At 32.2% G+C, this 14,448-nt stretch overlaps 1 long non-coding RNA gene across 1 annotated transcript; it reads left to right on the forward strand.

Annotated features, from left to right (window-relative positions):
* Positions 1–2,614: 2,614 nt before the first annotated feature.
* LOC130816173 (uncharacterized) lies at positions 2,615–3,684 on the forward strand. Its single transcript, XR_009042722.1, has 3 exons — positions 2,615–2,866; positions 2,996–3,367; positions 3,497–3,684. It is a non-coding gene; the product is annotated as an uncharacterized LOC130816173 (long non-coding RNA).
* Positions 3,685–14,448: the final 10,764 nt, after the last annotated feature.

Consider the following 14,448-nt stretch of genomic DNA (forward strand, 5'->3'; position numbering starts at 1 on the left):
TTTGATAACAGGAGAGAAAGTTTCCTCATAATCTACCCCAAATTTCTGTGTATATCCTTGAGCAACTAGTCTTGCTTTGCATCGTTCTAAAGTGCCATCTGGTTTGAGCTTTACCTTGTATACCCATTTGCAGCCTATAGCCTTTTTTCCAGGAGGCAAATCAACAATGTCCCAGGTGTTGTTCTTTATTAGAGCATGTATTTCCTTGTTCATAGCTTCAACCCATTCTGACTGTGCTGATGCTTCTTTATAACTTGTAGGTTCTGCAATATTACAAACATTTGACACTAAAGCAAGATGAGTTAGTGGAAGATCAGAAAAAGATACAAGATTACACCAATGTTTGATGGAAGGACATTTATATTCACTGAGATAAGAGGGTGGTTTGGTGGGTTTGGAAGACTGTCTGAGAGGAGGATTAGGTATAGGTGTTATTTCTGAAATATCAACAAGGTTTGTATGTGAGGGAGAGGGGTTAGAGGTGAATATATCTGGAATATCACCTGGTGAAATAGATGTAAAGGGTGTATGTGTGGGAAGATATATGGTAGAAGGGAAATCAGTGGAAGGTGATGGAATAGAAGAGGATACTGGGCATGGATAGTGAAAAGGGAAATGATGTTCATGGAACTGAACATCTCTTGAAACTGAAATTTTGTGGGTGGTTAAATTTAGAATTTTGTACCCCTTTTGTGTAGGTGAGTATCCAATGAAAACTGATGGTGAAGCTCTTGGGTTGAATTTAGTTCTGTGAGTGGTGGAAGAAGAAACAAAACAAAGGCATCCAAATGTTTTTAGATGATCATAGGAGGGTTTATGTTCATATAATTTTTCAAAGGGTGTGATGAAATTGAGGCTTTTGAGGGGCATTCTGTTTATGAGATAAGTTGCACACAGTATACATTCACCCCAGTATTTAATTGGAAGCTTGGATTGAAAAAGTAAGGCTCTTGCTGTTTCCAAGAGGTGTTTATGCTTTCTTTCAACGACACCATTTTGCTGAGGTGTGTTACTGCAACTGGTTTGGTGTAAAATACCTTGATTGAGATAAAGTTGTTTGATTGATCCTTCAGTTAATTCCAGAGCATTATCAGACCTTATACATTCAACCTTTGCATCAAACTGAGTATTTAAAAACTTCAAGAATTGAGCAATGACATTAGTAACATCAGTTCTTGATTTTAAAAGAAACACCCAAGTGGATCTAGTAAAGTCATCAACTATAGTAAGAAAAGAATTACATCCATTATAGGTGCAGTGTTTGTAAGGACCCCAAACATCTAAATGTAACATTTGAAATTTTCTAACAGTTTTTATGCTACTTATAGGAAATGAAGATCTAGTTTGTCTAGCTGCTGGACATATAGTACATATGGAGTCACATTTATTAGGATTCAAGTGTATGTCAGGATGAACAAGCTTTAAGTGATCAAAAGGAACATGTCCTAATCTTAGATGCCACAATTTAGCAGATTCTATAACAGAGATGCAAGCAGTTGATTGTATGAAAGAACCAGCCTGAACATTGTAGAGACCAGCTTTTACTTTACCAAGAACTTGTGGCACATTCATTGAAGGGCCCTGTATAAAGCATTTATCAGCAGTGAATGCTATTGTACACTTCTTGTCAACACATAATTTGTTTACAGAAATTAAGTTGTAATGAAAGTCAGGTACATGTAGGACATTATATAAAGTGATGTGTTCATTCAATATGACTGTGCCAGTGTTATGAACTAAGACATGTCTACCATCAGGGATAGTAATATTAGTTCTAGTATGCAAGATTGAATTATGTGTAGAGAAAAGCCTCAAGTCAGAACACATGTGATCAGATGCTCCACTGTCCAGAATCCAAGTATTGTTTGTACAGGTTAAAAAACAATAAGGTATACCTGCCATGAGAGCCTGAACATCATTGTCATTTTGAATACCAGTTTTTGTATCAGCTTCAGTATCATTTTGAGGTTTATTCAGAAGGTTAAGAAGGTAAGTTCTGAGTTGTTGTTCTTGATCAGTTTTGGAGGAGTCTGTTGTAGTCTGATGTTTTTGATGAGACTGGTTTTCATCTGTACATGTTGCTGCAAATTTTTTTCCTTTGTCCTTGTAAGCAATGTACCCTGGTGGATATCCATGAAGCTCAAAACACCTTTCTGTGCTATGACCAGGTATCTTACAGTGATCACAAAAATAGCTACTAGGTGGTCTTTTGTTACCATTGCCTTGCATAAACCTTCCTCCTCTAGTTTTGTTCTGTAGGAAGTTTCTTGAGTATCCAAGATTTTGTGAATATGGTTTGTAATCATTGTATTTTCCTTTGTTGCCTGCCAAGGCAACAGTCTCAACAGCTGAAGTGTTGTTTGCAGTTGTGGTGCTTTGTGTCTCTCTTCCTGCATTAGTAACCTATAAGCTTGTGTAAGATTTGGCAGGGGATTCATCATCAAAATATTTCCTCTCACGGATCCAAATTCATCATTCAATTTCATGAGAAATTGCATAAACCTGAGATCTTGCTGTTGCTTGAAGATCTTTTGAGTTAAATTACAGGTACATTGATTACATGTGCATACAGGTAAAGGACATGCTTCACTGATTTTATCCAATATTCCTTTGATTTCAGTAAAAAATTCAGCAACATTTTTGGAGCCTTGCATAATCTCAGAAACTTGTTGTTGGAGGGAATAGAGTTGCGGAGCAGATACATAGCCATATCTTTCTTCAAGATCGTCCCAAATGTCCTTGGCTGTTTGCAGATATAGCACACTTTTGGCAATAGTTGGATCAAGATTGAACAAGATCCAGGATATCATTAGATCATTGCATCTTTTCCATGCTGAATACAATTTATCATCTGTTGTTGGTTCAGGTATACTACCATCAATGAAACCTAACTTGTTTTTGGATGAAATTGAGATTAACATACACCTCTTCCAATCTCCAAAACCTTCCCCATTGAATTTGATGGAAACTAATTGACATGCTGTGCTGTCTGTAGGATGTAAGTAGTATGGACTGGTGAAATCTTGACTTTGAGGAAAATTTTGTGATGAATGTTCAGCCATAAGCAGAGGATTAGAAGACATATTTGAGAAGAATGTAAGAAAGATGAAAAACAGGAAAAGAATTGATCAAAAGAAAAAAAAAAAAAAAAAAAAAAAAAAAAAACTTATAACGAATTTGAACTGGATTAGATGAATAAGGATGAAATCAGTAATCAGAAATGAAGAGAAAGAATCAAGAATGAAGAACAAGAAAACAGATCATGAACAAGAAATTTCAACAATTCAACTTACAACAATCTGTATTTCAAGGAAAGGAATCGAATTCAATCAGCCATCGTTTCTTGAAATTGGCGTGAAAAATGGAGGTTAGCGTTTCGGAAAAAAAAATAAAATAAAAAAAAATGCAGAAAACTAATGGAAGTTCTTGGAATGAAAATATAATACAGTGACAAATACACTTGTCAACATAAAAGTGTTCTTTGATGCACATGCAGGTAACAGCAATTTCGTTGAAGTTTCCAAGAAATTATACTCCATAGTGGCATGCACACATCCTGAATTTTGTGAGGCGGAAGCAAGGAATGGATCGGGGTTTAGTCTGATACCATGATGAAATCAGCAAAAACAAAACAAGGAAAAACATAGAAGATCAGAAAGAAGGAGGAGAAGAAGGAAGATGGGAGAAGAATGTTTTCTGGAATTATCCAAAAATGTTATTCAAAAAAAGAAAAAATAGCCTATATATATACATGAGGTCATTTACTAAAATAAGAGGGTTAATGCCTTGTGCTATATATAGTCAATTACAGAGAAAAAAATAAAACCGTAGCGGATGACAAGTCATCAGCTCCAACACCTAGAATGATAGAAGGCCTATTGATTCTAGTTATTTTAAAGTCCATTCACTAATTCCTCAAATCCTTCTACATTGACCCAAATTAATTTATATTCTTAATATTTACATTAAATTCCCAATTCTCAAAAAAAATTAATTCCTCAAATTACAAATACCATGAAAGCATATGCAAGGTTTGCAGCAGTATTTGTAGGGATGCACTACATTATGCAAACGACAGAGAGAAGGAGCGTAGAGATACTTTTTCTTAATTACTTGAATTGGTACTGATAAAAGTACAAAAGTTTTAACGATATATACAAAGTGTTTTAGGTATTGTAATAAAACTAATTATCTTACAACAAAGAAAGAAAATACAATAATACAACAAAAGGGAAAATAACAAAATAACAACCTTGGGCAATACACTAACCACTTGGGTAATGCGCAATGGTTCATATCTTTATCAAACCTACTTTAATCATTTTTGGTCCATATTCTATCGATACTATGTTTATCATAAAACTTATGTGCAAAAGTGAAAATGTTATTGTTTAAATACTGATTATAATATGTGTGCATTATAAATTTTAGATAATCATCCTATTTTATGTATTTCTCTGAAAGAAATTACAATTGGCATCTTCATCCATCAAAATTTCAAGCACATTAAAACCTTCAGAATTTGAGAATCAAGCTGGGAACAATGAGCAAGAGGGCAAGAACACCAAAAGATAATCTAAGAGTACATCAGTAGTCTAAAATATGGATATGGCGCCTTAAACTATCCTTATCTCTAGTCAGGCCCTCAGAGAGGTTTAACTCATGCAAGTCAACTTTTATTTGCTCATCCCAAGTTCTCCTAAGTCTTCCTCGACTCCTCTTAACCTCTACTATAATGCTTTCTACTGTCCTCACAGGGGCGTCGAAAGTTTTCTCTACACATATCCAAACCACCTCAATCTATTTTCGCGCGTTTTTCCAGAAATAGGGGCAACCCTTAGTTTGTCCCTAATCTCTTGGTTCCTAATTCGATCCATTAATGTGTGCCCACACATCCACCTCAGCATACACATTTTTGTAACTTCCATTTTATGTTCAAAAATCTTCTTTACAGGCCAACATTCAGTCTCATATAGTTGAGCACGTCTGATTGCCGCCCAATAGAATTTTCCTTTTAAACTTGCTTGAGAATTTCCTATCACATAGCATTGCAGTGGCTACTCGCCACTTGAGCCAACCCGCATGTATACGATGATTTACATCTCCGTCAATCTCCCCATCCCTTTGAATGATTGATCCCAAATACTTGTACCTGGATGTACTTTTAACAATAGCTTCATCAATGGACACCTCTGGTTCACCTACCGGAGATTTCCTACTAAAGTCACAGCGCAAATACTCGGTTTTCGTATGACTAATGCGCAACCCTTTACCTTCTAAAGCTTCCTTCCACATATCCAATTTATTACTAACCTCCTCTCTAGTTTCTGCTACCAGCACTATGTCATTAGCGAATAGCATGTACCACGGTACCGTCTCCCAAATAGATTTAGAAATCTCTTCCATAATGACAGTAAAAATGAAAGGGCTTAGAGCCAATCCCTGATGTAGTCCAACTTTAACCGTAAAACGTTCTTTTATCCCCACTGGTGTTTGAATGTTAGTCGAAACTCTGTCGTACATATCCTTTATAGCCTCAATGTACACTGAAGAAATACCTCTAGCCTTGAGGCTATCCCAGATGACACGTCGTGGTATGCTATCATATACGCTCTCTCCAAGTCAATGAACACCATATGCAGATCCTTCTTTCGCCCCCTATATTTCTCCATCAGTCTTCTCAAAATATGAATTGCCTCAATGGTTAACCTTCCTGGCATAAAATCGAATTGGTTTTCTCTAATCACCGTTTCTTGTCTAATTCTCCACTCTATCACTCTTTCCTACAATTTCATTGTGTGGCTTAAAAGTTTGATACCTCTATAGTTCCCGCGTACTTTCGCATCGCTTTTGTTTTAAACAGAGGTATTAGTGTGCTATTCCTCCATTCTTCTGACATCTTATGTGTCCTCAAAATAATATTAAAGAGGTTAGTCAGCCAACGAATGCCCTGTTCTCCTAAACCCCTCCACACCTCAATCGGAATGTTATCTGGCCCGATTGTCTTTGTTCTCCCCATCTTTTTGAGAACTTTTCCTACTTCTTCTGTGGTAATATCACTCGTTGACCTATATTCTAGTGGTCTTTGGACGTTAGAAATTTGATTATCCGCCTCTTGTGGCCCCCTAGACTCATTGAGTAGCTGAGAGAAATATTGGAGCCATCTGGTTTTGACGTCCTCTTGTCTCAGGAGAACTCGTCCTCCCTCATCCTTGATGTATTTCACCGCCTCTAAGTCTTGCCGCTGCCTGGACATGTATTTATGAATTTCGCTATTCATGGACATGAAATCAATTATTATATCTTTTATGAAGAGTATTCCATCCTGTATTCAATTTAACATTGGCAACATCACCTCACAATTAAAGTAATTATAAACTTTAAATATTTCTAAGACATCCAAGATGATCAAGGATGGAGATTCGTGTTGATTTGAGATAAAGCCCGAAAGAAGTAGTACTTAGGGATTGTGGGTCATACTATTTATTATTTTCATTTTATTATTTGTTTTTAAAATGCTTTGCTATATATGTTGTTTATTTGTTGTGTATTCATTTTTAAATAAACCATTATAGAATATACATTAATAATATTGAGTTATGCTGTAACACCTCGTAATTTATCGGGTTTAAAAAGAAAATATAATAAGATAAAATAATAAATAAGATTATTAAATTATCTATTTTACATATATAATTATAATATAAAGTAAATTAAATTTTAACGGTAACGAGTTTTATCACGTACGATGTCATCGCGTGACGTTTCTTTTCTGTTTTAACAATATCATAATAATTACTTAATTAATTGTGTATTATGGCACAATTATGACTATTATCTTAAGTGCCTATTAATCCTTAAACTCCTTTGATTTTCCTCACCATTTCAAAACTTCAAGTAAACAAAAAAATTTAGAAATTTTCTCCCTTTTTGCTCCTTGAATTCGGCACATTCAAAAGGAAAAAAAAATTCTTGTTGTTCAATCCAATCTTTTGATCAAAGGGTAAGTTTAATTGAATTGTTAATTATAGATTTTATATACAAAGATTTCTAAAAAGAATTATATTTTATGTATGATGATATCCTATGACTTAAAAGAGGATTGAATATTTTTCTTTTATATATGAAAATTTTCTCTAATTGTCCTTTAATAAACTTTAATTTGTTAAAAGGATTAAGAAAAGAACTTCTTGATCAATATTCTTTAACGAAATTTAAATTTGTTATAAGAATTAAGAATTAAAGATTCAATGATATTTAGATATTTTTTTTTATGGTTTACTTTTCTCTAACAAAATTTCAATTGTTAGATGAAATTTAAATGGTATAGACCAAGTAGTGTAGTTATTCAAGAGATTATAAATCCTTTAGGACAATTTGATTTGTTTGAAGGATTGTGTTTATGCATATACGTTTTGATTTAAAAGGGTGATTTGGTTTTATGATTCTCTACAAAATTTTAATTTGTCAAGAGAATTAAGTATTTAATTTAATTATCATAATTTATGAAATTTTAAGTTTCTTGAAGGATTTTGTGAATGTGACCTTGTTAGACGTATTTTGGTCATGGGATTTAAAAGGTTAATCATTTGAATAATGTATATATAAAAATAATAATAATAATAATAATAATAATAATAATAATAATAATAATAATAATAATAATAATAATAATAAAATTCGGGCAGCAGCAGTTCTGTCTCGGCAAAGGTGCCGATCCGGAAATGTTAGTCGTGTTTCGTTGTTTTATGTACCGATGCGTTTAAAACTCGTTAAACGCTTGAAATAATTAAAAATAGTAATTGGATGTTAGAAATTATGAAATTTGGTACCCAAGGTAATTGACGCGTTCCAAACGCAGCGGCGAAGTCGGATTTTTCATTTGAATTTATTAAACTGTCCAAATCGATCATTTAATTTTCTGGTTAAAATTTACAAAATTGGAACTATTAGGATTTTGATGAAAACATTTAAAATAATCAAATCATAGTGAAGTCTTAGTAGTATGGAGTGGATTAAATGTGTAAACACGTTCTACTACGTGATTGTTTTTTGTGTGTGTGATATTTAGGACCTCGATTCATAAGAGGGCGAAATTTCTATCGTGGTTAAATATCGTTTGGTTGCAGCGCTTAAAGGTACACGCTTAGACCACACAATTGTAATTGGTTATGTAAAGTAATGTTGTGCTCATTCTATATTGTGATGTTGTATATCACGTAAGATTTAGATCCCCAAAATAATTTGTAAAGATTTTAAATTGAAATTTGAGGATGGTTGTGTAATTACCCAAATGGGGCTATTTAATTGGAAATGGATTACCATTGTTATTGTTCCCATAGCAGTTTTGGAACTTTATGGTCACCATGGGGGTATGCATACTTTTGCCTTTGACGACCCGAACAGGACGGGCAACGTCTTAGGTCGGTGGTTGCCTTGGGATTAGCTCTCCCAAGTGTATTCCTCCAAAAAGATTTGGATTTATACTTGAACGACCCGAACAGGACGGGCAACATTACAAGTTAGAATTATCTAATATTGAATGATTTATACTTGAACGACCCGAACAGGACGGGCAATGTTACAAGTTGAGATTAACTAATAATGAATGTATTAGAGCCTATGCATGCTAAGATAAACATATTGCTTGTGTCCAACTCGATTGATATTTGTATGAAGTCTCTGACGTGTATTGGTTTGTTTCTTTGGAACCTACTGTGTGTTGTCATACGACGACTAGTAGATTGATTGCAGGTGGGGTTTGGAGTGAGGTCTCAACTTAGAACCCGTAATCATCAAGACTATGCTATTATCTTTTTGTATTGGATTATGAGTAGAAAGAAACTCTGTAATTATGTAACAGGAGATAGTGTAGTTTTCTTTTCGCTTCCGCTTATTTCAATTAGTTTGTCTAGAGGTCTTTAGGCTCTCGAGTTGTACGTAAGAGCTTCTGCTGACATATTTTCTTTCACGCTGGTACTGTTTTCTGTTTTAGCTATATTTCTTAATCGACGAAACGTTGACGATCTTAGAGAAAAGTCTTCTCTAGAGTCCAAAGAGTGAACTGGAGTTTGTATTTTCATATGGATTTCCGGGTCACTTAAACCGGACCGTTACATATGCTTTTCGAAAATAAAAACATATTGAAGCCTTTACCATTAGTGATAGGTTCTGCCCAAGCAGGGTGTTGCTAATTCGTTTAGGTCAATTAGAGTAAATTTGGGAAATTTACACGTTCGTTTAGTTATCCTAAACAAAATCATTAAAAGGGTTTTGGGTTTGAAGCAAAGGGGTAGGCTCTTGATATAGAGATATCCCCAATCTGTAACAGGAGTGGTAATTTTTGATACATAATTAACCATTAATAATAATGTTTAATACAAAAATATTGCGGAAGTCTCAAAATGTCGAACTGTTAAAAACTTAAATCATAAAAACTGAAACTGTTTAAAACAAAAGTAAAATATTACATCTGATAAGAAATATTGTTTGCTCAAAATGAAAAAAATACATCATTGAGTCATCAATAAAGATACAAAAAGCAACTAAGTTCTCAATAAATAGTAATTGCTGCGGCCTGAATCGGAACCTGAACTAAATCCTGCAAAATGCCGCCATCCATGATATGGATGACAGCGATTGAATCGGTCAACGCTTAACGTCGAGCATGACTTCCTATCCAACTCAAAATACGGAAATTATACACTACATTTACAAAATAATAATTTAAGTACGAACTTATAATTAATGGACACCACCGTATACTTAAACTATATTCTTTTTCTATTCCATACTTTTAAGTCATTAAGATACCATACTCAATCCTGACAGAAGTACGTTACTGCCACTTATACAATTCGGTAATCTTACTTAAGTAAGTTCATTTGGTTAATACTCATAACCGTACCATGCATCATAGCATCAACACTAATCAAGTTTATCACTGATCAACAAGCAAAACAATATGACACCTGATATATGTAAGGGTCTGGTTAGGTGAGGACCGTAGTCCTAAACCCTAACTGTGATGGGAGTTGTCATCCCTCCAATAAAATTTATGTTCGAGCTCTACAGGATAGGTAGTTAACCCCTCGTCTTACACCGCATTTTACGTGTCGGCCAACATGGGCTCCGGGATTTTACATGTCGGTCCATGGTTTGGCATTACCTTAATATTAGGGTCGTTCAATCAATATTCATTCACACAAGTACATCACATTTTTGTTACTACAATTTGACTTTAATTTTGACTTTGATCAACTTAGGTGATAATCTCTTTTATTTAATAAAATTTGTAATCATAACGTAAAATTAACGTTTATGTCTTTATACGTTCATTATTAAATTTTTGCACATTAAATTTTATTTATACCTTTATTTTTAATAGTTCACTAAATTTACACTAATAACTTAATATTCTATTAATAGTCTCCAAATTAATATTTTCTACAAGTAGCTACTAAAATCTATTTCTCTTTAAATAAGTTCCCAAAATCAATATTTCTAACTTTACAATAAAAAAAATCAAATATTCTAATTAAAATTCAAGTTAAAATTGCATCATTTGGATAAGTTTTCAAAATTCTACAAGTTCACCAAAGATCAATATTTCAAGTTTTGAAAAATAAGTAAACTTGTTAGGTTTGCAAAAATCAACATTCTAGTTTTAAAACAAATAAAACTTATAATTTCACAAAATCAATATTTCTAGTTTTAAAACAAGTCAAACTTATAATTTTCACAAAAGTCAATAAATCTAATTTATAAAACGACTAAAACTTGTAATCTCACAAAATTAATATTTCACACATAGTTTGAGCGGCAAGTTTACTAAAAATACTTTTACATCATTTTACATAAATTTTGGTCAAATAGTTAGCAAATAAAATATTTCATACTAAATAGTGATTAAAAGTTACATTTATTATTAAATCTCATATATTCAAGAAAATCACTTCAATATTTAATAACTTATAAAAATTTCTTAAAAGTATCTTTTTAAATTGTTATTTTTTTATTATCATCAAAAATAGATGTAATAATTTGAAATAGTAAATCAAACTCTTTTTTTTATATGATAATGGTTGAATGGTCTATGAGTGTTTTGGGCCCTTTTCACATAAAAAGAACGACTTAATTTAATTTATCATACTAAATCCTAGATTTAAATAATTAACATAAATACTTAAAAAAAAATAAAAACTTTACGCAATAACTTAGAAATTTACTATAACCATAAGGATAAACTTAAATCTCAAAATAAAGTATAATAACAATCCATACTTAATAAAAAATAAGTTCATAACATAACTTACTACCTTATAAACTAATTTGAAGGCTAACATGAACATGTTAATAAATTTCTAACATAAAAATTCTCAAATATAATAACATTCCTAATGTAACACATAACTCATAACATACTAGCACTAGTTTACAACATGAATCATACTTAATATCACTAGAATATAATTTTGCACCCAACTTCCTAAACTTTTTTAAAGATTATTAAATTAACATACTAAAAATACTTTTACCATACACATAATATGATCTTGATCATAATTTCATTAAACTAACATCCTACTAAAACATATCAGCATATTTCATACTTTCCATATTATAAGGTAAATATAATGTGAAATTCCACAAAAAGAGTAGGATAAAAAGTTATACCATACTAACACCAAGGATTAGTACTAAGTACTTATTAGGAAAATAATAAGAAATAAGACCATCTAAGATAGATAATAATGCATCAAAGATAATAAATCCAAACTCTCAAAATAATGATGATCTTCTAAGCTCTCAAAATAATTAAATCCAAACTCCATAAATAATGATACATTAAGTACCCAAAGTAATAATCCAATAATGCTTCACAATGATGATGATTTAAGCTAAATAAAGAGTGTTCTAAGCTCCATCTTCTTGAATTTCTTCAACTAATAATAGGTTTCAAGGTAGTAAGATTTTCATGAAGTGAAAATATAAGAAAGAATGTTAGAAAGATTTGATGATGGTGGTGTAAGTGATCTCATGGCTAAGAGGGGTATTTATAATGGGTTTAGGCAACTTTGTAGTTCATTAGAATGTATGAACAAGAGTGTTAGGAGTATAGAAGAAGGTTAACTTGTGTAAGTGATTTAGAGTGTGTAAGTGAATGTGTAAGAGTTGGAGTGTGTAAATGAATGTGTAAGAGTTTGGAGTGTAGAATAAGGTTAGCTTAGTTAAGGAAATGGTGATAGCTTGTATAAGTGATGAACATCATGGGTTACTATAGAAAAGATTTTGGTTCATTAAATTTTTGTTTTAGTATGTACAAGTGAATATACTTTAAAATAATGGATAAATTTGATCATGGAAATATGTAGTTTACGTAGAAATTTTTTTCTTAAACTATACTTCAAGTTAATAATAAAAATACGATTCATTTTTATGTATAAAATAATTAAATCAAAGTTATAAGATCAAAATAATATGTAGTAATGTTAGTTTAAGGAAGAAAGTTAAAACGTAACGTTTTACAAAACCGTGAATATAATAATAAAATTTTCCTTTTCGTATTATAAAATAATACAATAATATTTTAGTGCTTATAAAAAGAATTTAAAACAAATAATATTTAAAAGTTTAGTATTTGAAAGAAATTATAAAATCGAAAAAGGTTTAGGAATTAAAGATGGTTTGAAATGGATAACCAAAGGATTAGAGAGTTGAATTGGAAATTCGGAATAATTAATTGGAAGATTAAGATTAAGAATTTTGAGTCTGTTACAACTCTTCCCCCTTAAGATAGTTTCATCTCGAAACTAGAAGTTACCGAAAAGGTTAGGGTATCGCGTTCTCATGTCTGCCTCTTTCTCCTAAGTAGCTTCCTCTACTCTGTAGTTTGACCACAAAACCTTGACCAATGGAATCCTTGATCTTCTCAATTATTTGACTTGGGTATCCAAAATCTTATAAATGTCTCCTCATAGGCTAAGGACTCATCGATTTGAAGGGGTTCATGGGTTAGCACATGTGATGGATCATGAACATACTTCCTCAACTGTGAAACATGGAACACATAATGAACTTTTACCAAACTCGATGGTAAAGGCAACTCATAAGCAACTTGTCTAACTCTTCTTAGAATTTCAAAAGGTATAATAAATTTCGGACTCACCTTTCCTCTTTCTTTTAACTCAAAAACATTAGTGTCATTTCCCTCAACTCTATAGATCAACTCAATAATCTCTGGATTCTAAAGTTGTGCCTTATTGATATGGTCAAACAACTTTTGTATGTATGGTCATTGCTCCCAAATACTGTCTAACCTCATGTTGGCTATAAATCTCCAATCTCAAACTCTATATTTCACCTTAAAATCTCAAGGTACAGATTCGACACTCTCGGTCTCCTCCTCAAAACATAAGACAACTTGTTCGCCTAGGGTGGTATAAAATTTCAAGACATAATCCTAATAACCTCAAGCCCTCATTTGACGCATGTTAAATTCCTTTTGGGTAAAGACATATCTCAATATTTGATGATCGTTGTAGATCTTACACGGTAACCCATACAAATAATGTCTCCACATCTTCAGAGCAAGGATTACTACAACAAGTTTAATGTCGTGCACAAGGTAATTCACCTCATGTGGCCTCAACTGCCTCGATGGATAAGCTACGACATTTACATCTTGCATAAGTACACATCCCAAACCTTTAAATGAAGTATCACGATAGACCTTGAATCGTTTGTTACAATCATGCACTATTAATACATGAGCAGTAGTGAGTCTCCTCTTTAATTCATCAAAAGCAATGGTGTACCTCTCACTTTATTAAAATTAGATTTTGGATACCCGAGTCAAAGAATTGAGAAACTCTAGGGTTTCATTGGTCAAGGTTTTGTGGTCAAATCACACAGTTTAGGAAGCTACTTAGGAGAACAAGGCAGACATGAGAGAGCGATACCCTAACCTTTTCGATAAGTTCTAGTTTTGAGACGAAACTATCTTAAGGGGGGAGATTTGTAACAGACTCAAAATTCTTAATCTTAATCTTCTGATTAATTATTTTTGAATTTTCAATTCAAATCTCTAATCCTTTGGTTATCCATTTCAAACCTTGTTTAATTCCTAAACCTTTTCTGATTTTGTAATTTCCTTCAAATACTAAACTTTAAAATATTATTTTGTTTAAAATCTTTTTATAAGCGCTAGAATGTTATTTTATTATTTTATAGTACGAAAAGTAAAATTTTATTATTATATTCACGGTTTTGTAAAACGTTACGTTTTAACTTTTTTCTTTAAACTAACATTATTACTTATTGTTTTAACCTTATAACTTTGATTTAATTATTTTATACATAAAAATGAATCGTATTTTTATTATTAACTTGAAGTATAGTTTAAGAAAAATTTTCCAAGTAAACTACATATTTTCATGATCAAATTTA

The sequence above is a fragment of the Amaranthus tricolor genome, chromosome 6, assembly GCF_026212465.1.
Source record: "Amaranthus tricolor cultivar Red isolate AtriRed21 chromosome 6, ASM2621246v1, whole genome shotgun sequence".
Lineage (NCBI taxonomy): Eukaryota > Viridiplantae > Streptophyta > Magnoliopsida > Caryophyllales > Amaranthaceae > Amaranthus > Amaranthus tricolor.